Here is a 24361-nt window from a genome sequence, read left to right as displayed (position 1 = left end):
GTGTAGTTGTTTATTTGGTCTTGTTTCTAAAGTGTAGTTGTTTATTTGGTCTTGTTTCTAAAGCGTAGTTGTTTATTTGGTCTTGTTTCTAAAGTGTAGTTGTTTATTTGGGCTTGTTTCTAAAGCGTAGTTGTTTATTTGGTCTTGTTTCTAAAGCGTAGTTGTTTATTTGGTCTTGTTTCTAAAGTGTAGTTGTTTATTTGGTCTTGTTTCTAAAGCGTAGTTGTTTATTTGGTCTTGTTTCTAAAGCGTAGTTGTTTATTTGGGTTTGTTTCTAAAGCGTAGTTGTTTATTTGGTCTTGTTTCTAAAGCGTAGTTGTTTATTTGGTCTTGTTTCTAAAGTGTAGTTGTTTATTTGGTCTTGTTTCTAAAGCGTAGTTGTTTATTTGGTCTTGTTTCTAAAGCGTAGTTGTTTATTTGGGTTTGTTTCTAAAGCGTAGTTGTTTATTTGGGTTTGTTTCTAAAGCGTAGTTGTTTATTTGGTCTTGTTTCTAAAGTGTAGTTGCTTATTTGGTCTTGTTTCTAAAGCGTAGTTGTTTATTTGGTCTTGTTTCTAAAGCGTAGTTGTTTATTTGGGTTTGTTTCTAAAGTGTAGTTGTTTATTTGGGTTTGTTTCTAAAGCGTAGTTGTTTATTTGGTCTTGTTTCTAAAGTGTAGTTGTTTATTTGGGTTTGTTTCTAAAGCGTAGTTGTTTATTTGGGTTTGTTTCTAAAGCGTAGTTGTTTATTTGGTCTTGTTTCTAAAGTGTAGTTGCTTATTTGGGTTTGTTTCTAAAGCGTAGTTGTTTATGTGGTCTTGTTTCTAAAGTGTAGTTGTTTATTTGGGTTTGTTTCTAAAGCGTAGTTGTTTATTTGGGTTTGTTTCTAAAGCGTAGTTGTTTATTTGGTCTTGTTTCTAAAGTGTAGTTGCTTATTTGGTCTTGTTTCTAAAGTGTAGTTGTTTATTTGGGTTTGTTTCTAAAGCGTAGTTGTTTATGTGGTCTTGTTTCTAAAGTGTAGTTGTTTATTTGGTCTTGTTTCTAAAGCGTAGTTGTTTATGTGGTCTTGTTTCTAAAGTGTAGTTGTTTATTTGGGTTTGTTTCTAAAGCGTAGTTGTTTATTTGGGTTTGTTTCTAAAGCGTAGTTGTTTATTTGGTCTTGTTTCTAAAGTGTAGTTGCTTATTTGGTCTTGTTTCTAAAGTGTAGTTGTTTATTTGGGTTTGTTTCTAAAGCGTAGTTGTTTATTTGGTCTTGTTTCTAAAGTGTAGTTGCTTATTTGGTCTTGTTTCTAAAGCGTAGTTGTTTATTTGGTCTTGTTTCTAAAGCGTAGTTGTTTATTTGGGTTTGTTTCTAAAGTGTAGTTGTTTATTTGGGTTTGTTTTTAAAGTGTAGTTGTTTATTTGGCTTTGTTTCTAAAGTGTAGTTGCTTATTTGGGTTTGTTTCTAAAGCGTAGTTGTTTATTTGGTCTTGTTTCTAAAGTGTAGTTGTTTATTTGGTCTTGTTTCTAAAGTGTAGTTGTTTATTTGGTCTTGTTTCTAAAGTGTAGTTGTTTATTTGGTCTTGTTTCTAAAGCGTAGTTGTTTATTTGGTCTTGTTTCTAAAGCGTAGTTGTTTATTTGGTCTTGTTTCTAAAGCGTAGTTGTTTATTTGGTCTTGTTTCTAAAGCGTAGTTGTTTATTTGGTCTTGTTTCTAAAGCGTAGTTGTTTATTTGGTCTTGTTTCTAAAGTGTAGTTGTTTATTTGGTCTTGTTTCTAAAGCGTAGTTGTTTATTTGGTCTTGTTTCTAAAGTGTAGTTGTTTATTTGGTCTTGTTTCTAAAGTGTAGTTGTTTATTTGGTCTTGTTTCTAAAGCGTAGTTGTTTATTTGGTCTTGTTTCTAAAGTGTAGTTGTTTATTTGGTCTTGTTTCTAAAGTGTAGTTGTTTATTTGGTCTTGTTTCTAAAGTGTAGTTGTTTATTTGGTCTTGTTTCTAAAGTGTAGTTGTTTATTTGGTCTTGTTTCTAAAGCGTAGTTGTTTATTTGGTCTTGTTTCTAAAGTGTAGTTGTTTATTTGGGCTTGTTTCTAAAGCGTAGTTGTTTATTTGGTCTTGTTTCTAAAGCGTAGTTGTTTATTTGGTCTTGTTTCTAAAGTGTAGTTGTTTATTTGGTCTTGTTTCTAAAGCGTAGTTGTTTATTTGGTCTTGTTTCTAAAGCGTAGTTGTTTATTTGGGTTTGTTTCTAAAGCGTAGTTGTTTATTTGGTCTTGTTTCTAAAGCGTAGTTGTTTATTTGGTCTTGTTTCTAAAGTGTAGTTGTTTATTTGGTCTTGTTTCTAAAGCGTAGTTGTTTATTTGGTCTTGTTTCTAAAGCGTAGTTGTTTATTTGGGTTTGTTTCTAAAGCGTAGTTGTTTATTTGGGTTTGTTTCTAAAGCGTAGTTGTTTATTTGGTCTTGTTTCTAAAGTGTAGTTGCTTATTTGGTCTTGTTTCTAAAGCGTAGTTGTTTATTTGGTCTTGTTTCTAAAGCGTAGTTGTTTATTTGGTCTTGTTTCTAAAGCGTAGTTGTTTATTTGGGTTTGTTTCTAAAGTGTAGTTGTTTATTTGGGTTTGTTTCTAAAGCGTAGTTGTTTATTTGGGTTTGTTTCTAAAGCGTAGTTGTTTATTTGGTCTTGTTTCTAAAGTGTAGTTGCTTATTTGGTCTTGTTTCTAAAGTGTAGTTGTTTATTTGGGTTTGTTTCTAAAGCGTAGTTGTTTATTTGGTCTTGTTTCTAAAGTGTAGTTGTTTATTTGGTCTTGTTTCTAAAGTGTAGTTGTTTTTTTGGTCTTGTTTCTAAAGTGTAGTTGTTTATTTGGTCTTGTTTCTAAAGTGTAGTTGTTTATTTGGTCTTGTTTCTAAAGCGTAGTTGTTTATTTGGTCTTGTTTCTAAAGTGTAGTTGTTTATTTGGTCTTGTTTCTAAAGTGTAGTTGTTTATTTGGTCTTGTTTCTAAAGTGTAGTTGTTTATTTGGTCTTGTTTCTAAAGTGTAGTTGTTTATTTGGTCTTGTTTCTAAAGCGTAGTTGTTTATTTGGTCTTGTTTCTAAAGTGTAGTTGTTTATTTGGGCTTGTTTCTAAAGCGTAGTTGTTTATTTGGTCTTGTTTCTAAAGCGTAGTTGTTTATTTGGTCTTGTTTCTAAAGTGTAGTTGTTTATTTGGTCTTGTTTCTAAAGCGTAGTTGTTTATTTGGTCTTGTTTCTAAAGCGTAGTTGTTTATTTGGGTTTGTTTCTAAAGCGTAGTTGTTTATTTGGTCTTGTTTCTAAAGCGTAGTTGTTTATTTGGTCTTGTTTCTAAAGTGTAGTTGTTTATTTGGTCTTGTTTCTAAAGCGTAGTTGTTTATTTGGTCTTGTTTCTAAAGCGTAGTTGTTTATTTGGGTTTGTTTCTAAAGCGTAGTTGTTTATTTGGGTTTGTTTCTAAAGCGTAGTTGTTTATTTGGTCTTGTTTCTAAAGTGTAGTTGCTTATTTGGTCTTGTTTCTAAAGCGTAGTTGTTTATTTGGTCTTGTTTCTAAAGCGTAGTTGTTTATTTGGGTTTGTTTCTAAAGTGTAGTTGTTTATTTGGGTTTGTTTCTAAAGCGTAGTTGTTTATTTGGTCTTGTTTCTAAAGTGTAGTTGTTTATTTGGGTTTGTTTCTAAAGCGTAGTTGTTTATTTGGGTTTGTTTCTAAAGCGTAGTTGTTTATTTGGTCTTGTTTCTAAAGTGTAGTTGCTTATTTGGGTTTGTTTCTAAAGCGTAGTTGTTTATGTGGTCTTGTTTCTAAAGTGTAGTTGTTTATTTGGGTTTGTTTCTAAAGCGTAGTTGTTTATTTGGGTTTGTTTCTAAAGCGTAGTTGTTTATTTGGTCTTGTTTCTAAAGTGTAGTTGCTTATTTGGTCTTGTTTCTAAAGTGTAGTTGTTTATTTGGGTTTGTTTCTAAAGCGTAGTTGTTTATGTGGTCTTGTTTCTAAAGTGTAGTTGTTTATTTGGTCTTGTTTCTAAAGCGTAGTTGTTTATGTGGTCTTGTTTCTAAAGTGTAGTTGTTTATTTGGGTTTGTTTCTAAAGCGTAGTTGTTTATTTGGGTTTGTTTCTAAAGCGTAGTTGTTTATTTGGTCTTGTTTCTAAAGTGTAGTTGCTTATTTGGTCTTGTTTCTAAAGTGTAGTTGTTTATTTGGGTTTGTTTCTAAAGCGTAGTTGTTTATTTGGTCTTGTTTCTAAAGTGTAGTTGCTTATTTGGTCTTGTTTCTAAAGCGTAGTTGTTTATTTGGTCTTGTTTCTAAAGCGTAGTTGTTTATTTGGGTTTGTTTCTAAAGTGTAGTTGTTTATTTGGGTTTGTTTTTAAAGTGTAGTTGTTTATTTGGCTTTGTTTCTAAAGTGTAGTTGCTTATTTGGGTTTGTTTCTAAAGTGTAGTTGTTTATTTGGGTTTGTTTCTAAAGTGTAGTTGCTTATTTGGGTTTGTTTCTAAAGTGTAGTTGTTTATTTGGGTTTGTTTCTAAAGTGTAGTTGCTTATTTGGGTTTGTTTCTAAAGTGTAGTTGTTTATTTGGGTTTGTTTCTAAAGTGTAGTTGTTTATTTGGGTTTGTTTCTAAAGTGTAGTTGTTTATTTGGGTTTGTTTCTAAAGTGTAGTTGTTTATTTGGTCTTGTTTCTAAAGTGTAGTTGTTTATTTGGGTTTGTTTCTAAAGTGTAGTTGTTTATTTGGGTTTGTTTCTAAAGTGTAGTTGTTTATTTGGGTTTGTTTCTAAAGTGTAGTTGTTTATTTGGGCTTGTTTCTAAAGTGTAGTTGTTTATTTGGGCTTGTTTCTAAAGTGTAGTTGTTTATTTGGTCTTGTTTCTAAAGTGTAGTTGTTTATTTGGGTTTGTTTCTAAAGTGTAGTTGTTTATTTGGGTTTGTTTCTAAAGTGTAGTTGTTTATTTGGGCTTGTTTCTAAAGCGTAGTTGTTTATTTGGGTTTGTTTCCTAATGCCGTTTTAAACCAGTGGTTCCCAAACATTTTCATGTCTAGGCCCCCCCCCCCCCCATCTAAAAACGTGTTGTGCCAGGGACCCCCATTTGTGTTGTTAAAGTGTTTCATGCTCATGTGGCCCATAGTCGCTTGTTTGGGGCTTGTTTCATAGACCTCGTTGCTCATTTCTCTCGCAAAATCTGGCAACAGTGCCTCTGTAGAAACATTATAATGTTTTCCATAACAGCGCAAGGACCCGAGTTCGATATCCAACTCCCCCGTCTGGTCTGATGGTGTCTCTCTACTCTCTCCTATCTGAAATAAAACATAAAAAGGCCAATAACTAAGTGAATGAATAAATGAATGAAAAATGCAAATAATAAATGTTCCTCTACAGATTCTCATGAATTAAGTTCTTACCGATGTGATCGTAGTCAATCACCCGATTCTGAAAGCCTGTTTGGTTGCAGTAATGTCCTCTAGATTTACACTTTGCAATTTAGGCATTTAGCAGACGCTCTTAAGTTTAATCTCATAATGTACTCACCAGTGCCAGCGTTTTATTGTTGTTTTTTTGTTTTTTTCATGTCGCCACAGACCTCGCTAAATAAGTTAAAAGTGCGCGTTCATTTGGTTCTAAACACACAGCGGATCCGTGAGAAACGGCCAGCGAAAACAGTTTCCAAATCCGTGCCGCCATCTTGAAGATACACGTGATCAACGGTAAACAGTGATCAGCGAGGAGAAAAACAACAACCGAGAAAATCGAGTTTTAAACTGGATCCCAGACAGGAAGCGGATACGATCGAAAAAACCGGAACCCGAATAATTCTGTTTCCGACCGGAAACCGGAAACGGAAATGGATCAAAAAAATTCGGAAAGTGCACCTGGGGCAAAATCAATGGGAATCGGCGGTTCGCGTAGATCTACGCGACTGGCACGCTGCGGCTTTAAATAGGTTCGCGTAGATCTACGCGATTGGCATTCAATGTGTTAATCCAGAGCGATTTACAGTAGGCAAGGAAAACACAAGGTAATACATCAAATGCATAGAAACAGTAATCTAGGATCAAAGGTAAACCAAGAACCTATCATCAGTCTAAACAATATAATATCAAAAAATAATCAGTACATTGAAACTATACACACTATAGAATACCAGGTCTACAGATGACCTGGCATCTGTCTGCATAACACGTTATTTAAACTGCATGTTAGCCTTCGCATAAGAGCCTGCAAGGTTGTCAAGGCCACGGAAAGGCTAAGGTGGAGTCTTCAGATTGAAAGGCTAAGGTGGAGTCTTCAGATTGAAAGGCTAAGGTGGAGTCTTCAGATTGAAAGGCTAAGGTGGAGTCTTCAGATTGAAAGGCTAAGGTGGAGTCTTCAGATTGAAAGGCTAAGGTGGAGTCTTCAGATTGCGGCAGAAGGTCGGGAGTGAGTCTGCAGTTCTAACTGCAATGAGTTCATTCCACGGCTTCAGAGCCAGAAGGGAGAGGAGTCTGGGACGTGTGGAGCGTTGTCCCGGATGTTTTAGGAAAGGTTCCGACGGCTTCCCTGTGTTAAGATGATCTGAGTGAGCGGGGGAGGGGTCGTGGGGTTGGATCAGGCTTTGAAGATATGGGGGCGCATTACCTTTGGTTGCTCTGTAGGCCAACATCAGTGTTTCATATAGCATATAGCATATAGCATATAGCATTCATGTCATAATAGGCAAACACTAAGTGAAAATAGACAACCATTTGGTAAAGTGATTTGTTGGAGAGGCAGAAATAGAGGAGAGAACACAGTATAGGGTTTATGTGTTTAAACAGAACCTTCCACTCACTTCCTCTGAAACAGTCTCTCGAGCCAGACTGTTGACTCACAACAATTTTCAAGTTGATACACAGCCCCCCCGTACAACGGAAGGACAGAAAACAATTCGTGGGTAGAGCCCTCATCTTTCTCCTCGTCTTTTGCTCTTTTCCAGTTCTTTGAGTCTTTTGATGTGTCCTTTGGTCGCCGAATTCTGACGTTTGGGCGCGTTCCATATGGGGGCCCTCGGGCGCTTCATCTTGGCTCTGCGTAACGCCCTCCGTCTCAGATCCTCGGCGGCCGCGTTCTCTTTGTTCAGCCGCAGCAGCTTGGACGCACACTGGCCCAGCAGCTGCACCATGGCCTGAAAGGTGTTCTGGAGATCCGTCCAGTAGTTGCCGGTGGCCGGCGGCGTGTCCTCCTCCTGAACGGGGGGTGTCTCCGGCTCTGCGTCCGGCTGGGGTGCCGTGACCTCATCCTCCACCTCCTCCTCCTCCTCCTTCGCCGCCTCCTCCTTCTCATAATCATCGTCGTCATCGTCGTCGTCGTCGTCGTCCTCCTCCTCCTCCTCTGTGTTCAGTGAAATGTGAAGCAGCTTGTCGGCAATGCGCTCCACGATGGGGCCCACTTTGCCGAGGGTAACGACGAGATTCTCCAGGTTACATTCGTCCGTGACCTGCCGGCTCCCTGCGTCGCGCAGTTTGTTCTGGGGCGTCGCCAGGATCCTTTCCTCTTTGGAACGTTTTTCCGCCATGCAGTACTTCAGCTCCGAAAGCGCCAGGTCCAGAGGACCTGTTTTGTTGAAGAGGCCCAGCAAAAACCCGCCATTCTCCGCCTTGGTCTTCTCCTGGCGCACGTGGATCTCCCCTTGGGTGACGAAGCGCTCCACCGTCTCCTGCGCGTTTGAGAGTCTGGTGACCACCTTGAGGTGACGGAAGGCCCCTCTGACCTGGAACTTGCGGTGCGATCTGACGGCCGTTTGGACGGCCTGTTCGGCCTGCGCCTTGCATTCCCGGCCCCGTGTCCTGTAGAGCTCCAGGACGCGTTCCCTCTCCTCGTGCTCCCGAGAGAACCTCTCTTCCAGCCGCTGTAGCTCCGTCTCCGCGGCCTCCGTAGACAGCTGGGCGACGTTGTTTGCAACCCGCAGGTTGAAGAGCTCCTCTCTGTTCTCCAGGATGCTCGCGTCCAGGCAGTCCAGCTGATTCTGGAAGCTAAAGCCCTCCAGCTTCAGCTCTTGTTTGATTTTGAAATAGCCCTCGGTGATGCGCTCGGCGTCGTGGAACTTCAGCTGAGCCTTGGCCAAGCTGTTGTCCAGCCCGCGCCGCTTCCTGTCGTTCTCCTCTGTTTGCCGCCCGTGTTCCTCCGCCTTGCTGCGCCCCGGCTTCAGGGTCAGGTACTGCAGCTTGAGGTCCTCCAAGCGCTGGCGGCTCACCTGCGTGGCGTGCACCATGGCGTTCAGCTGCTTCATCTTGGACATGGACTCCTCCTTCAGCATGAGGACCGCCATGTTCCCGGACACGATGCGGTGGTGGGTAGCGTGAAACTGTACCAGCTCTCTGCGCAGCTCCTTGTTCTTCTGCCGGAGTTGAGAAATATTCTCTCTGTTCTGCGTGATGGTGGATTGTGCGCTGTCTTCGTTGGCCCTCAATTCCCCCTGGATAAGTTTCACTTTTTGCTGCATTTTTGCCATTTTGTCACTTAGGGATGCGTTCACAGCGTTGGATGCCATGTTAGCTGTGTAAAGCTACTACAAGGCAACCTAACTGTGCTCAGCAAGTGTACTGTTGAGTAGCTGAATGGTTAACGGTTAACACTTTATATAGCATGTGATCCCCTGGCAGGGTTGTTGCTGACGTCAGCCTTGGAACATGTGGAATTCTAGTTCTAGGGGTCCATTAACGGCATAGCTCACATTTGTTTGTGGTCAGTCACCCACCTATCATCATCACATCCGGTGCGAACGTGCACTTGCTTTCTGAATGCCTGTTTCATTGCAGTAATGTATAAAATAAGTTACATTACTGCAATTAATTATTATGGTACTTTTCCCTAGCCTCCCATTTGTTGCGCTCCTCAAAGGACTCCTGGTTCGTTTGGCATAATATTATTCTGGTCTTTAACCACGTGAACTGATGCGTCCTTATTCTGGACACGTCATGAAAGGCAAACATTCGTCGGACATCTGGGAACATTCTGCGAAAAGAGATATGGAAGTAAAAAAGGAGAGGACCAAGTATGGATCCCTGGGCAGTAGAATGACCAACGTTCTAGCCTACCTGCAGTGGTGGAAAAAGTACTCAAGTGTTTTACTTAAGTAAAGGTATCAATACTGCAATATAAAAAAATACTCTGTTACAAGTAATAGTCCAGAATTCTAAATTTACTTGAGTAAAAGTACAAAAGTATTGGTATCAAATTGTACTATAAGTACCAAAAGTAAAAGTACTAACTGTTTGAAAATAGCAGATCTACAAGCTCACAACGCGTCGCGATGCAACGCGTTGTTAGCTTGTAGATCGGCTATTTTCAAATAGCCTAGGTATAAAATAGGGCTGAATTGGTAAATGTATGTTTTATGATGTAATCATTTACATCTGAAAAGTAACTAGTAACTAAAGTTTTCAAATAATTGTAGTAAAAGTACAATATTTGCCTCTGAGATGTAGTGGAGTAGAAGTAAAAGTATTGGAAATTGGAAATACTCAAGTAAAGTACAAATACCTCAAAATTGTACTTAAGTACAGTACTTAAGTAAATGTACTTGGTTACTTTCCACCACTGCCTACCTGCAGACACTGGCTCGGTCAAATGATAAACCCCTGTTCCGCTCAGGGACATAACAGAAGATTTGTTAATTAACCACTTGAATCGCAGCATCCACATTCTGGGGGGGGACATCAGCCAAAAATAGCAAACGAGCTTGTAGATCGGCTACTTATGGTGAAGAGATTTGGTGTAGACAGGAAAAAAAAGCAGTCCAAGTACATTTGTAACTCAAGTCCGTTTCAGTAAGACTAGATAGAGGGTTTACGTGGTTAAAGTGAGGTTAAGTACTTTAGAAATATGATTTGACCACGTCCAGGTGCAATTAAATGCAATTACACCACAGTTGTGTGAGTAAACTAAATGCTAATCATCATTTACGGAGTTTTCCTCTTTATTGAAGGAGCATAAAACTGCCTTCATTTAAAGTAATTTCTCCTAACGTTCACAGAATCTGGCTTCAATGACGGCGGTCCATTTTCCATTTATCGAAACTCAGTCTCAGACAGATTAATAGCTTACCTATGTATATGACATGCCATAACGAAGGAAAACTTTGTTTACATGGCAGATTTTATTCAAATATATATTGATCAAATACATGATCTCCAGGCTAAATTCATTTCCAGCAGAAACCTCTCACCAACCAACCTCACCTCTTTTGTCCCATAAATGATCGATTAGCTGCGTGTCTTTAAAAAAACAAGTATCTAAATTGATGCAAATGTGGTCCTTGACCGCCTCACCATGTGGTTCCGCCGTGTGGACATACCATGGACCGTAAAAAGAATGGACCAAGCTAGCCCCATTGGTTTCTACAGAGCGTTTTAAAGACACTTTTTCCAAATTGAAATCCGCCATCTTTGATATTCCGGTTCCGAAATGCTACCGGAAACGACTGCTATTGGCTGCATCCGCAGCGAGGGCGGGTCATGCTGGGCCATTAATAGGACAGCACTGTGCAAGAGAACCCGGAAGAGAGCTTCGACTCCAGTGCCGGACATTGGGCCGCGGGAACGGGTAGAGGGAGAACTGGGGTTTGCCGTTATTTGACCCCAAATAACGTCATTTCATAACGGGGTCAGAATGGCGTCTACTGTCAGCGACACTACTGGCAGGTTAGGGTACTGTCCTGAACAAAGACACGGAAATACAAAACAAAAAGAGAAAACAATATAAATATATAATAATATATAAATAAAAACATTGAATAAAAGAAATGCACATTAAACTGCAAGCATCTAAATAACTGTGCTTGGTAAGCTCACACGGTGGTTTGGTGTGCACAGATGTACATTGATTGATTGTATATTACACGTATATATATCATTTGTTTTATTTAACCTGTTTCTGTCTCTTTGCCTTTGCTCTCACTCTACAGCCTGGTGTCCAGAGAAAACGCTGTCATGTAGAGTGACAACATTGTTTTATCCCAAAAACGTTGCATGTGAACATGGTCCACTGATGAGAACCATGTTGAGTCAATCGTCAAATATACGTATAGCATACTAACCTTAACCCTAACCCTAAACCTAGCACTAACCCTGACCCTAACCTCACAAAAAAACTATGCCTAAACCTAACCTTAACCCTAAGCCTAACCTCACAAAAAACAATGCCTAAACTTAACCTTAAGCCCTACTCTTAAACCCTAAACCTAACCATAAACCTAAACGTTGAAGTGCAGCGTAAGTCTTTGTGGTCCAGAAACGTTGTCATTGAACGTTTCTGGAGAAATGTACAGTGACTCTCTTCTCGTGGAATACTACCAAACAATGGAGCGGGCACGAAAAACAAAACAAAACCACAAAAAAACGATTTCACTCACGTCTTTACACCTTCTTTACGCAAATAAAGCTGATTCTGAATGCTGAATGTGCTGTGTGCTTCATGTATAAACGCGATTCATCTTAATTCACTGTGCATTATATTATATTATATTATATACTCCCTCTGCCTTTCTGCACATTACCTGTTGCTGCTAAGAGCGTTTTAAAGATGGTCAGAATTTCTAAACCTATTCTTATTTTGCCTTATCCTGTTTCTTATTTCTATTTTTATTTTATTGTCATTACAGTCCAGTACTATTCTTATTATTATCTTGTTGGATATTGTATTGTTGTTGCTGCACAGCTCAATGTCACTCCGATCTGATGTGCTTGTACCTGTATGAGTGAGTGACAAATCAACCTTCTCCATTCTTGATACTTCATATTCGTTTCCAGAAAAACATTTTGGAATTTTAAAAGAGACGCAATACATGACATATTTATGAAAGGTCAAGAAAGTGGAACATTTCCACAGGCCTCCTGCTCAAATTAATTGAGGTCAAAGTAGATTTGTTTTTCTATCTGCAGTTAAACAGAACATTCAAATCACTTCCTGGTGTTGGCTCGGGTCACTCGAGACTTGTCGCTTCGGTGCCCTGTTTTTGCCCTTGCCTTTACATCTCTTGTCAGCCTTAAAAGCCCTGACATCTCGCAGCTTCCATCGTTCATTCTCGGCAGCCAGGTTCTCCTGCTCTTTATTTTCCTTAAAAGCCTTGTCATCGTCTTTAGTGACCTGTTCTTACCTTTGCCTTTTATCCCCCTCATCATCCTTTAAAGCCTTGTCATCGTCTTCGGTGCCCTGTTTTTGCCCTTTCCGTTACGGTGTCTCCCTCATTATCTCATAAGTCTTGTCGTCCTCAAACCCCTCGTCATCTTGAGGCTCAAAGCCCTCACACTCCACCATGAACTCCAACACCGCCCGCGAACGACCGGGGGGCGTCATGCCCTCATCCGTTATCTCCTCTTCATCTCCAGGCTAATATCTATCTAATCTAAGATTTGCTAATCTGTCGACGTGATCAGTTGACGCTTGCTTCTGACGCTTCGGTGGCTTCCATTTCTTTTTCTTGGTCTGCTGGTTCATTCTCTTTTCCTGGTTTATCAAGTTCTCTTCCTGCAGTTGCCCTAGCTTGACCTCGCAACGCGTCAGCAGCTTTACGATGAAAGCGAATGGAGCCATCCACCCCGACGACTCTGGTTTTGGTTTATCCGTCTCTTCTGAGTCCTCCGTGTCCTCGGCCCCCTCCGTTTCTGTGGGCTCCCCACCCTCCTCGGTGGCCTCCTTGCTCTCCAAGTCCTTGTTCTCTTCCACAATAATGTATTGCAGTTGCTCAGCCAGGCGCTGCGACATGGCGTGCACATTGTTGAGGGTCTCGTCGCGGTTCTTCACGTGCTCTTTGGCTTCCTCGTACCGCTCCTTTGAGGTGAACAGTCTATTCACGGGGCCCTGCAGGGTATTTTGTTCTCTGGCACGTTTTGCCTCCAAGGAGGACTTCAGCTTCTCCAATGCCTTGTCCACGCGTCGCTTTTCCTTGTTGAGCTCCAGCAAAACCTGCTCGTTCTCCAGCTTGGTCCTCTCCAGGAGCTTCAGGGTCTCCCCCTGAGCGACAAAGGTCTCCACAAACTCCTGCACGTCTGTGACTCCGGAGGCGGCCTGGAGGAAGCGGAACACGGCTCTTTGCTGCGTCTTGCGGTGCGTGTGTAGGGTCGCTTCGACCGTCGTTTCAACCTGAGCCTTACGTTCCTCGACCCGTTCCCTGCAGAGGTCCAGTACGCGTTCCCTCTCCTCGTGCTCCTGAGAGAGCGTCTCTTTCAGCTGCTGTAGCTCCGTCTCCGCCACCTCCGTAGACAGCTGGGCGTCACTGTTCATGACGTGCACTTTGCAAAGCTCCTCCCTCTTCTCGAGGACGCTCGTCTCCAGGCTGTCCAGCTTATTCTGGAAGCTCAAGCTCTCCAACTGCAGATCGTTTTTGATTTTGAAATAGCCTCTGGCGATGTCCCCCGCCTCCTGGAACTTTAACTGTGTTTTCACCAAGCTGTTGTCCAGCCCGCGCCGTTTCCTGTCGTCCTCCTGCGTTTTCCGCCCGCGCTCCTCCGCCTTGCTGCGCCCCGGCTTCAAGATCTGGTACTGCAGCTTGAGGTCCTCCAAGCGCTGGCGGGTTACCTGCGTCGTGTGTGTCATGGCGTTCAGGTGCTTCATCTTGGACATGGACTCCTCCTTCAGCATGGGGACCGACATCTTGCCTGACATGTTGCGGTAGGTCGCAGCGTGAAACTGCACCAGCTGATTGTGCAGCTGCTTGTTCGTCTTCCTGAGTTGAGAGATGGTCTCTTTGTTCTGCTTGATGGTTATCTGCGGGCTGTTATCATGGGCCCTCATTTCCCCCGCAAGAAGTTTCACTTTTAGTTGCATCTCTGCAATCTTCTCAACTAGGGATAACTCAATAGTCATTTTAGCTGTGTAACGTTACTCTACAAGGAAAATAAATGGTGTTCACTAAGTGAAGAGGCTTTGTTTTTTACATGAATTTTCACTAAGCATCAAAGTAGCTGAATGACCGACGGCAAACACATCATATACCATGTGATCCTAACGAGGTTGTTGCTGACGTCAGCCTTTCCCAAATATGGTATTCAAGGTTCGGACGATGTGAGGACGCCTACCAACCCATTTTTACCTCTTAACCACATGAGCCTCGGTGGTTCCTACCCTTTTCTGGATCAGGGCCCGATTGAATTTATTTTTCAGATTATTTTACATATTGTGTGTCTTGTGACGATCAGGTCCAATATTTAGTTCAGTGACAATGGAGCTAAAGAATGGTTCAGAAGCTGTGTTCACGTTCACTCTTCCATTGGAATCAATAGACTCCAAGCTGCTTCCTGTCTCCTAAAAAGGCGTCCACCTACATCACGCAGAAACAGGACGTAAACCGGAGATGGCGACTCTTGCTATTTCCCTCCTATATTGAAATTCTTCGAGATGTAGCATCTTGTTTTAGAGGGGATCCTAGGTACCCTCTTGGCTAACACTCAACTGTTGTTCACCAACCCACCAATCAGGTTGAAGAGTGTATCATGTACATGTAATAATACATTTGAATAAAGTCTAAATGCCATGCAAATACAAAACAAAAGACAAAAGGAAGAATGAAATAAAAACATTAAGCTGCATGCATGTGTAAATAACTATGCTTGTTCAGACATATGCGGCAAGCATCCGGTTTTTAAATTGAAGCCATATAGGAAGTGACAGTTCATATGAATGGCCGCTAGTTTAGCTATTTTCCCGGTGATTTCCTCCCTGCTGGTTGCAGAAGCAATAACTCTATTCAAGCAAATGGGTTTTTGGCCGGACTTTGCACTTGATTTTAGTACCTTAATAAACATTACCATGAATACTTTATGCATTCAGTTTAAAGACTTCTTTCAATATGCGTTTAGTAAATTATGGTCCCATCATTATGTTTTAGTTAATGATTAAGTAGGGTATATTTCTGTGGCTTCTACTGGTTCCACCGAGTGAAGACCCGCGCCAATAGCAGTTGTTTCCGGTTTATTTTGGGGACCGGGAGTTCAGATATGGCGTATAGTTGAATTTGCCGAAAAGTTGCTTCAAAACGGTCTGTAGAAATCCAACAGGGCTCCCTTTGTCCATATCTTTTTTTACAGTCTTTGTTTAGATCACATGGTGACTCATGGTGCACAAATGTAAATAGACAGAAAGTGAACTGGATCAACAGCAGTTCTGTCATAGTGTAGCCTACCATGTACGTTGGTTATCTTCATTCACTGTGCATTATATTACTCCCCTTCAGCATATTCCCTTTAGCTGCTAAGAGAGTTTTAAAGAGGGTTCGAATGTCCAAACCTATATATTTTTTGTCTTATCCTGTTTCTTATTTTATTTTATTTTGTTATTTTCAGAACAGGACATTATTATTATTAATATTATTATTATTATTATTATTATTATTATTATTATTATTTGTATTTGTATTATTGATATTATTATTATTATTATTAATTGTATTATTGTGTTGCATTTTGCATTGCTATTACGGACAATGTCAAACCAATATTCAACTTGCTTGTACATGTTTTGGTTTCCAGATAAACATTTTGGAATTGTTTTACGAGACACACATGTATATACTGTACATGGCATGCTTGTTTACCTGAGGTCATGTGATCCCTCCAGTCCTTCTTGATGAGTTGCTCAACCTGGTGTTGGCTTGGGGCGCTCGAGACGGCCGCTTCGGTGCCTTGTTCTTGCCCTTGCCTTTACTCATGTTGTCATCGTGCGGCTTTAGCGCCGCGTTGTTGTCCTCGTCCTCGTCTTCCTCCAGATCATCGTCGTCCTCCAGATCATCGTCGTCCTCCAGATCATCGTCGTCCTCCAGATCATCGTCGTCCTCCAAATCCTCGTAATCCTCGTCCTCGTAATCCTCGTCATACTCTGAAGCCTCGTCGTCAGAATCCTCCGTGTCCTCGTAATCCTCGTCGTCGTCCTCAAGGACCTTGCCACCTTCCGGCTTCAGTTCCATCTTTTTGCCTCCGGCTTTGACTTCTTTGCCTTCACTGATCTTGAGTGACCTTGACTCCATTTCTTTGACTCTGCCCATGTGGGCTTGGATCGATTGACTCTGACGCTTCGGTGCCAACCATTTCTTGATTCTCCTGGGCCTGCGTAGCCTCCTTCTTTCCCTCTCTTTGGCCAGGTTCTGTTCGTACAGAATCTTCATCTTAAGCTCAACCATCGCGTACAGCTTCACCACGTCCTCCAACGCGGCCACCTTGGCCTTGGGACGCCTGGGGGGCTCTATGGGTCCCCTAGGTGCGTCTACGTGAACGTGTTTTAGTTTGTCAGCCAGCCGCTCCACGGCGGCGCGCACTTTGTCGAAGATCTGTATGCGGCTATTGAGGAGTCCTGTGAGTTCAGTTAACCGCGCCTCCGTGTCACGCAGTTTCCTCAGGGGCCCCTCCTCCGCCTGTTGTTCTCTGGCACGTCTTTCCTCCACGGCGGACTTCATCGTCTGAAATGCCTGGTCCACACGCAGTTTTTCCCTCTCGAGCTCCAGCAAAGCCTCCTCGTTCTTGGTCTTGGCTTTCTTCAAGAGCTTCATGGTCTCCCACTGAGTGACGAAGCGCTCCGGCGCTTCCTGCACGTCCTTGATTCCGGTAGTCACCTTGAAGTATCGGAAAACGTTTCTGAGTGTCAACTTGCGTTGCACCGCCCGGGCCACCTGGGCGGTCGCTTCGACGTCGCCCTTGCGCTCCGTGACCTGTTTCCTGCACAGGTCCACGATGCGTTCCCTCTCCTCGTGCTCCTGAGAGAACGTCTCCTCCAGCTGCTGTACCTCTCTCTCCGCCACCTCTGTGGACAGCTGAGCGTCGTCGTTCATGACGTGCAGTTTGCAAAGCTCCTCCCTCTTCTCGAGGACGCTCGCCTCCAGGCCGTCCAGCCGATTCTGGAAGCTCAAGCTCTCCGACTGCAGATCGCTTTTGATCTTGGAATAGCCTCTGGCGATGTCCTCCGCCTCCTGGACCTTGACCTGCGTCTGCAACAGGCTGATGTCCAGCTTGCGCCGTTTCCTGTCGTCCTCCTGCGTTTTCCGCCCGTGTTCCTCCGCCTTGCCGCGCCCCGGCTTCATGGTTAGGTAGCGCAGCTTCAGGTCCTCCAGGCGCTGGCGGCTCACCTGCGTGGTGTGCGTCGTGGCATTCAGCTGCTTCATCTTGATCATGGACTCCTTCTTCAGGGTGGCGACCGACATTTGTCCCGACGTGTTGCGGTAGGAAGCGGTGTGAAACTGCACCAGCTTCCTGTGTAGCTCCCTGTTCTTCTGTCTGAGTCTGGAGATGGTCTCCCCGTTCTGCTTGATGGTGAACTGTGGGCTGTCGTCGTAGGCACTCTTTTCCCCCTCGAGAAGCTTCACACTGAGCTCCATTTCAGCTATTTTGTCATCGAGGGATAGCTCGACGACGTTGGATGCCATATCAGCAGTTGACATTTTCAGCAGTGTAAAGTTACTGAAAATGTATTATTTCTCTAAATGTGCTGTTTTACTTTATTATTATTTTTTGTTTTCCGTCTTGTAAAGTGCCTTTGAGCACTATATAAACTGTATGTATGTATTTTTATTATTGTTATTATTATTATCATTACTTCAGTGAGACCTCTCACTGAACATGGAAACGTAGCTGAATGATTGAAGGTAAACACATTATATATCATATGATCCTGACGAGGTTGTTGCTGACGCCAGCCTTGCCCAAATATGGAAATCAGTCTTTGGACAATGTGTGAGCAAGCTACCCTTTCTACCTCTTTATGAATGTGTAGGTTGTTGACCAGAGTCCCCCAGGGGTCTGTATTTGAACCTGCTCCTTTTCCCCTTTACTCCAAATCTCTTAGCTTGGAGTAATGTTATTTGTATAGGAGAGAGGCCAGTTCCTTTCCCTCAACAACACACCGGATTCGTAGATATCAATGTTTGTTTGTTAGTCTCTTACGTTTGTTTGTTTGGCAACTATTAGGCCTACAACCACTTGACCGGAGCGGAGTCCCCTAAGCCTTAAAGGTTCTATGACATTAATTTTCACTTTTTTTATTTTTTATGTTTTTAGGGGGGTTTTATGACCTCAATATCACCCCTTTGAACATTCAGTGGATTTTCTGTGGTCTGGGGTTTTCTGAATAATTAGGCTGAAAAGTAATCTGAGATTGGCCCTTGGATAGTGAAGTCACAGGCCATTAATCCCGCCCACTCCCCTCCTCGCCCCTCCCCTCCCCTATCCTTTCCTACAGGCAAAGATTTTTTTTCATTGCAGTTGAAAAGGCTTTAGAAATGTGAGAGAAAAACACCTGCAATGGCTCACTAGAGTGGAATTTTCAGTTAAAACTTTGTATACACGTTTGAAGGACCATGACAAAGACTTTTAATGTGTTGTAAAACTGAATGTCATGAAACCTTTAAAGGGATAGTTCACACCCAAAATGACTTTTTTTCTATCGATTAGTCACCCCATGGAGAAGCCCCATAAGCCAATAATTTGATGACCGGCAAATTATTGGCTTAGGAATGCGACAAATCTAAGAGCTCAATGAAACGATCAAAGGCAGTTCTGTAAAGTAACTAAGTATATTAGTGATTAGTAAGGTCATTATGATTATGCATGCACTTCATGGTATCACAACACCTCCAAGGCCTTAAAAACAAGGCTCCAAACATCCCAAAACAAACTTGTAAGGCTACTTCTTGGCCTCAATCACAAAACCCATCTAACCCCTGCTCATTTTGCTAGGATTGGATGGCTTAGGGTTGAGGACAGAGTACAGCAACTTGCTATGGGCCTGGTCTTCAAGATACACCACAACATTGGGATCCCCCTGTATTTGTCAAAATGCTTCCAAAATGTTAATGAAGTCCATGATCGTAACACCAGAGACAGCTCCACAAATCATGTGGGCGGCCATAGCTGAGTGGTTAGTGAGCCCGCCTAGGGAGCCAGAGGCCCTGGTTGCCCCAGGTACGATGTGTCGATGAAATGAAATTTGTCCCTGAGCAAGACTCTTAACCCCTAATTGCTCACAGGCCCTCATTGGAAACAAGCCCGCAAGGACTTTCATGAAACGTCCTGTTAAAAGGAATTATCTATGTTCAACCCAGATTTGGCTCAACTAAGGGAATGAACTCGTTCTCATGCTATTCATCAAAAATGTGGAATGCCCTACCAAAAGGAGTAAAGGAGTGTAAAACCCTACTCACTTTCAAAACTGCCCTAAAGATACACCTTCAGGAGGCTGCAATTCGAAAATGGCCCCTGTCTAAGTCTTAACCTACCCCCCCCCCTTCTTTCATTTTCTTTTTTTGTTCTCTCTTCATACCAGTAACCGGAAAGCTGATTGTATGACATTCTGTATAGTAGTGTGTATATCTGTCTGTCTCTTATATGTCATCATGATTTGTGTGCATGGGGTTCTCATCTTAAACAAGCTGCGTGCTTAATAGTCAGGGGATATTAGCAGAAAGATTTCCAATCTTGGAATAAATTCCTTACCAAAAAAATTCTTCACCAATGTGTTTGTAAAGGTGTCTAGTAACACATCTCACAAAGACTGAAATTCAGTTTCCCTAGGAGAATTTTTGACAGCTGCTGAAAGTTGGGGTACCCACCATTTCCCTGCATTTCCATGCAGGGCAAAAAAAAGCATTTGTTTTGCACCAAAACCACTCCTTGGGCTAAAAACAGCCCAATCTCAATGGGCTTTTTACACAAAAAGTATACCTGGACAAGGATGGCTATGGCCGTTTTTAGACCAAGGAGTGGTTTTGGTGCAAAACAAATGCTTGCAATGGATTCAGAATCATAAAAACACCCTAGTTTGACCCCTCACATGCTACTTAAAACAGAATTAAAAATTGATTTATTTTGCCCTGCATGGAAATGCAGGGAAATGGTGCGTACCCCAACTTTCAGCAGCTGTCAAAAATTCTCCTAGGGAAACTGAATTTCAGTCTTTGTGAGATGTGTTACTAGACACCTTTACAAACACATTGGTGAAGATTTTTTTTGGTAAGGAATTTATTCCAAGATTGGAAATCTTTCTGCTAATATCCCCTGACTATAACTGAGTCTTCCAGTTTAGTAGACCTTGTATTGTGAATTTGTACTTCCATGTACTGTGATTCTTAGTCTTACTAAATAAAAGTACATCAACAATCAATCAATCAATCAATCAATTAAATGTACTCAAATACTGTCCTTAAGTACACATTTGAGGATTCTTTTTTTTTACTTCACTGGAGTATTTCCATTTTTCTATACTTTTACTTCTACTCCACTACATCTCAGAGGCAAATATTATATTTTTACTCCACTACAATTATTTGAAAACTTTAGTTGCTAGTTACTTTGTAGATGTTGTTTATTACAAAATATACATAAACCACTTCAGCCCTATATATATATATATGTATATGTATATATATTTATATATATATATATAAATGTGGCTTTTTCTTAAATAGCCGATCTACAAGCCTTTACTCAAGTACATTTTGATTACTAGACTTTTACTTGTAACAGAGTATTTCTGCATTGCAGTATTGATACTTTTACTTATAAGTAAACAATTTCAGTACTTTTTCCACCAATGATCAAAAGAAAACTTGTCATTTTCCCTTTGCACCAAATCTCTGCTGAAAAGTGAAGGTAAAAACTAACTTTTCCCATATAATAGAAACTAACTTTTCCCATATAATAGAAAGGAGATGGCATTCACTGCTGCCATTTCCCCCCTCTTTTTCCACTTTGTATATATAGTGTTTTATATATGTTGTTGATATGTTGGTGTTATTTGTATGCTATGTTCATGCTATGTTTATGAATTGAATACATAGGACCGCAATGGAAACAAGTCCCCAGGACTTTATGTTATGCTTTTAGCCTTAATGTCTGACTGTACCTGATGCTGTTTACATTGCTGTCTAATAAAGTATTCAATCAAATCAAAACAGCCGATCTACAAGCTCACAACAAGTCCTCTGTTTAGTTTTTAATGAAAGACATTAAAATGTAGCGCCCAACGTGGGGCTCGAACCCACGACCCTGAGATTAAGAGTCTCATGCTCTACCGACTGAGCTAGCCGGGCATCTGGTCACATGATCTTGGAAGGCGGGTTTTTATAATGGAGCCAAAGAAACATGATTGGCTGTGATCCATGCCAGTCAAAAACGTCTAGTTTCGGTTGTGAAGGAACTACAACAACATGCTAGCGCCCCCAGCAGGCCGTCCCGGGTAGGGGGGGGGTAGGTTAAGACTTAGACAGGGGCCATTTTCGAATTGCAGCCTCCTGAAGGTGTATCTTTAGGGCAGTTTTGAAAGTGAGTAGGGTTTTACACTCCTTTACTCCTTTTGGTAGGGCATTCCACATTTTTGATGAATAGCATGAGAACGAGTTCATTCCCTTAGTTGAGCCAAATCTGGGTTGAACATGATTTGTGGAGCTGCCTCTGGCCCTTGGGTCCTTGAGTGAGGTCCAGGGGGTCCACAATCCCACGCAGCTAAATCCATCAACATCATTACTAGTACAAGTAAATACAACTAGAGAACGTACCACAATGTACGTACGGTATGTCATGTATGTCAATTAAAGTTTCACCACTGATTGACAAGTTTCACGGGAGTAACCGAGTCTCTGTGGCGCAACTGGTTAGCGCGTTCGGCTGTTAACCGAAAGGTTGGTGGTTCGAGTCCACCCAGTGACGAACATGTTTTTTCACTGGCTCTGTGATGATATTAACAATAAAACTATGGAATTGCTCTTACACACAATGAATGAATGAATGTAACGGTCTACTGTGTAGAAGTAACGATGATTCTATGGATGCTTGTACTTTGATTCAACAAAATACATGTGTGAGTTGTGCAGTGGTGGAAAAAGTACAAAAATTCTTTACTTAAGTAAAAGTACCAATACTGCAAAATAAAAATACTCTGTTACAAGTAAAAGTCCAGAATTAAAAATGTACTCGAGTAAAAGTACAAAAGTATTGGCATCAAAATGTACTTAAAGTACCAAAAGTAAAAGTACTAAATATTCGAAAATAGCCGATCTACAAGCTCACAACGCGTCGCGATGCGACGCGTTGTGAGCTTGTAGATCTGCTATTTTCAAATAGCCTATGTATAAAATAGGGCTAAAGTGGTTAATGTATGTTTCATTATATCATAGTTTATATCTGAAAAGTAACTAGTAACTAAAGTTTTCAAATAATTGTAGTGGAGTAAAAGTACAATATTTGCCTCTGAGATGTAGTGGAGTAGAAGTAAAAGTATTGGAAATTGGAAATACTCAAGTAAAGTACAAATACCTCAAAATTGTACTTAAGTACAGTATTTAAGTAAATGTACTTAGTTACTTTCCACCACTGGATAGGACCACAATGGATCAATACACAGATAGGACCACAATGGATCAATACACAGATAGGACCACAATGGATCAATACACAGATAGGACCACAATGGATCAATACACAGATAGGACCACAATGGATCAATACACAGATAGGACCACAATGGATCAATACACAGATAGGACCACAATGGAATAAAAAAGTATCTTCTTCCTGCTCCTTTTTAAGTATGGAATATGTTAAAAGTAAAAAAAAAAGAAAAGTAATCATGTAAAACCATTAAGGAAAATAAATAAAGATGAAATTAAATGTATATGAAACCCCTCAGGGCTTTTTGTGTTATCCTGATTGATTGATTGATTGATTGATTGATTGATTGATTGATTGATTGACTATTTTTTTAGGCAGAATGTAAAAACTGCACAAGTACAGTCAAACACTTAGCCTAAAAGGTCCGTCCAATAAAGTCCTTGCGGTTTTGTTTCCATTGGGCTCCTAGCATACAGCATTACTGTATTCATCGTACCACTGTACTATTTGCAAAATGTTAATACAGTATTCAATTGAATCAATCAATCATTCATTCAGGGGTTATTATTTCCAATAAAATAATTTAAACAACAGCAGAATAAAAGGACACAGAACAAGTATGATGATTTCACATGCTTTACAGTTTGTGATAATAAGAACAAATAAACAGAAGCAATGACGTCATCATTATTCATCCTAAAATACAACTTGTTTTATTCTTTGGTCCTAATGAACTCACATCCATCCACAAGGCGGCGACATTTCACTAAAAACCCATTGAAAGGCGGGTGTTCCGTTTGGAGGGGGCGTTCCGTCTGGAGGGGGCGTTCCGTTTCTGACAAAAACACACACACACACACACACACACACACAGAGAGAGAGAGAGAGAGAGAGAGAGAGAGAGAGAGAGAGAGAGAGAGAGAGAGAGAGAGAGAGAGAGAGAGAGAGAGAGAGAGAGAGAGAGAGAGAGAGAGAGAGAGAGAGAGAGAGAGAGAGAGAGAGAGAGAGAGAGAGAGATTAACCATAATGTTAAATCAAACCGATAATCGATCATAATAAATCATACAGCTGATTTCAGCCGAGAGGAGGAAGACACGTGACCCTAATGCGGAAATAACAGAAGAGGGTGAAGGAGAAGAAAGAAGGAAAGAACAGAGAGAGAGAGAGAGAGAGAGAGAGAGAGAGAGAGAGCTGTGCGTGTTTTGGTTCATTTGCTTTTGTTAAACATACACGCACGCGCGCACACACACACACACACACACACACACACACACACACACACACACACACACACACACACACACACGCGGAGGCTACGGGAGCTGAGCTGCTGTACATGTATGTAAAGGTAAGATACAAAGTTTCCATATTTAAGAGTTACTGATACATTGTATCCAAGAGACACCAAACTTTGTGTCTCCCTGAAGAGACACGATCTACGTTGATTGATTGATTGATTGATTGATTGAATACTTTATGAACAGTTTACAGTCAGTACAGACAGAGGTACGATTTACAGTTCTTGTTAAAAGGACACAAGAAGTCCTGAGGGTAACTTTAGATCAAGACGATAGTAGATGTATTTTATCGAGTCTGACTTTTACTTTTATATATGTTACAGGGAAAATGGCATTCCAGGGAAATTGAAAGGGGTACGCTTGTTTTCATGCCCCTCATGCAATTCTGTAGAATCAACGCTAGAGGGCAATGCAAGCCAGACATGAGCCCCACACCACACACGCACGCATGCACAAACCAGCACGCACACACGCATGCGCACACGCGCGCGTGTACACACACACATACACACACACACACACACACACACACACACACACACACACACACACACACACACACACACACACACACACACACACACACACACACACTCCAGGGGGCGGGCCTGGCGGGCTATGTTAGTGCAGTGAGTGGCACTTGGGGCAAACGCAGTCCCCACACAACATCATTTACTATTCTGTGCCTATCGGTACATAACTCGGACGGCGCTTAAGTCGACTAGCAGACCATCGGCCGGTCGTCGCGGGCACTCGCGCCTGGAGGCGCTCGGGCGCGACTCCTCGGCCTCAAGGTCTGCTAAGTCGGAGCG

At 41.6% G+C, this 24361-nt stretch overlaps 2 protein-coding genes across 5 annotated transcripts in view; both read left to right on the top strand.

Annotated features, from left to right (window-relative positions):
• Positions 1 to 24361, top strand: part of LOC308102277 (uncharacterized protein) — a 281082-nt gene that overhangs the window by 9315 nt on the left and 247406 nt on the right. The window lies entirely within an intron of this gene.
• Positions 23263 to 24361, top strand: part of LOC308102288 (adipose-secreted signaling protein-like) — a 31340-nt gene continuing 30241 nt past the window's right edge. For 2 of the 4 annotated variants that reach the window (XM_080451933.1, XM_080451930.1), the window contains exon 1: positions 23263 to 23599. The gene's annotated coding sequence lies outside the window, so the exon portion shown is untranslated. Of the gene's footprint in view, positions 23612 to 24361 lie in introns of all 4 variants that reach the window. The other 2 variants (XM_080451932.1, XM_080451931.1) reach the window with 2 other exon arrangements.

This window comes from Gymnoscopelus braueri (assembly GCF_963280865.1).
Source record: "Gymnoscopelus braueri genome assembly, chromosome: 15".
Classification (NCBI taxonomy): Eukaryota; Metazoa; Chordata; class Actinopteri; order Myctophiformes; family Myctophidae; genus Gymnoscopelus; species Gymnoscopelus braueri.
Note: the sequence above shows the minus strand (reverse complement) of the source record. Positions and strands in the feature narration are given on the sequence as shown.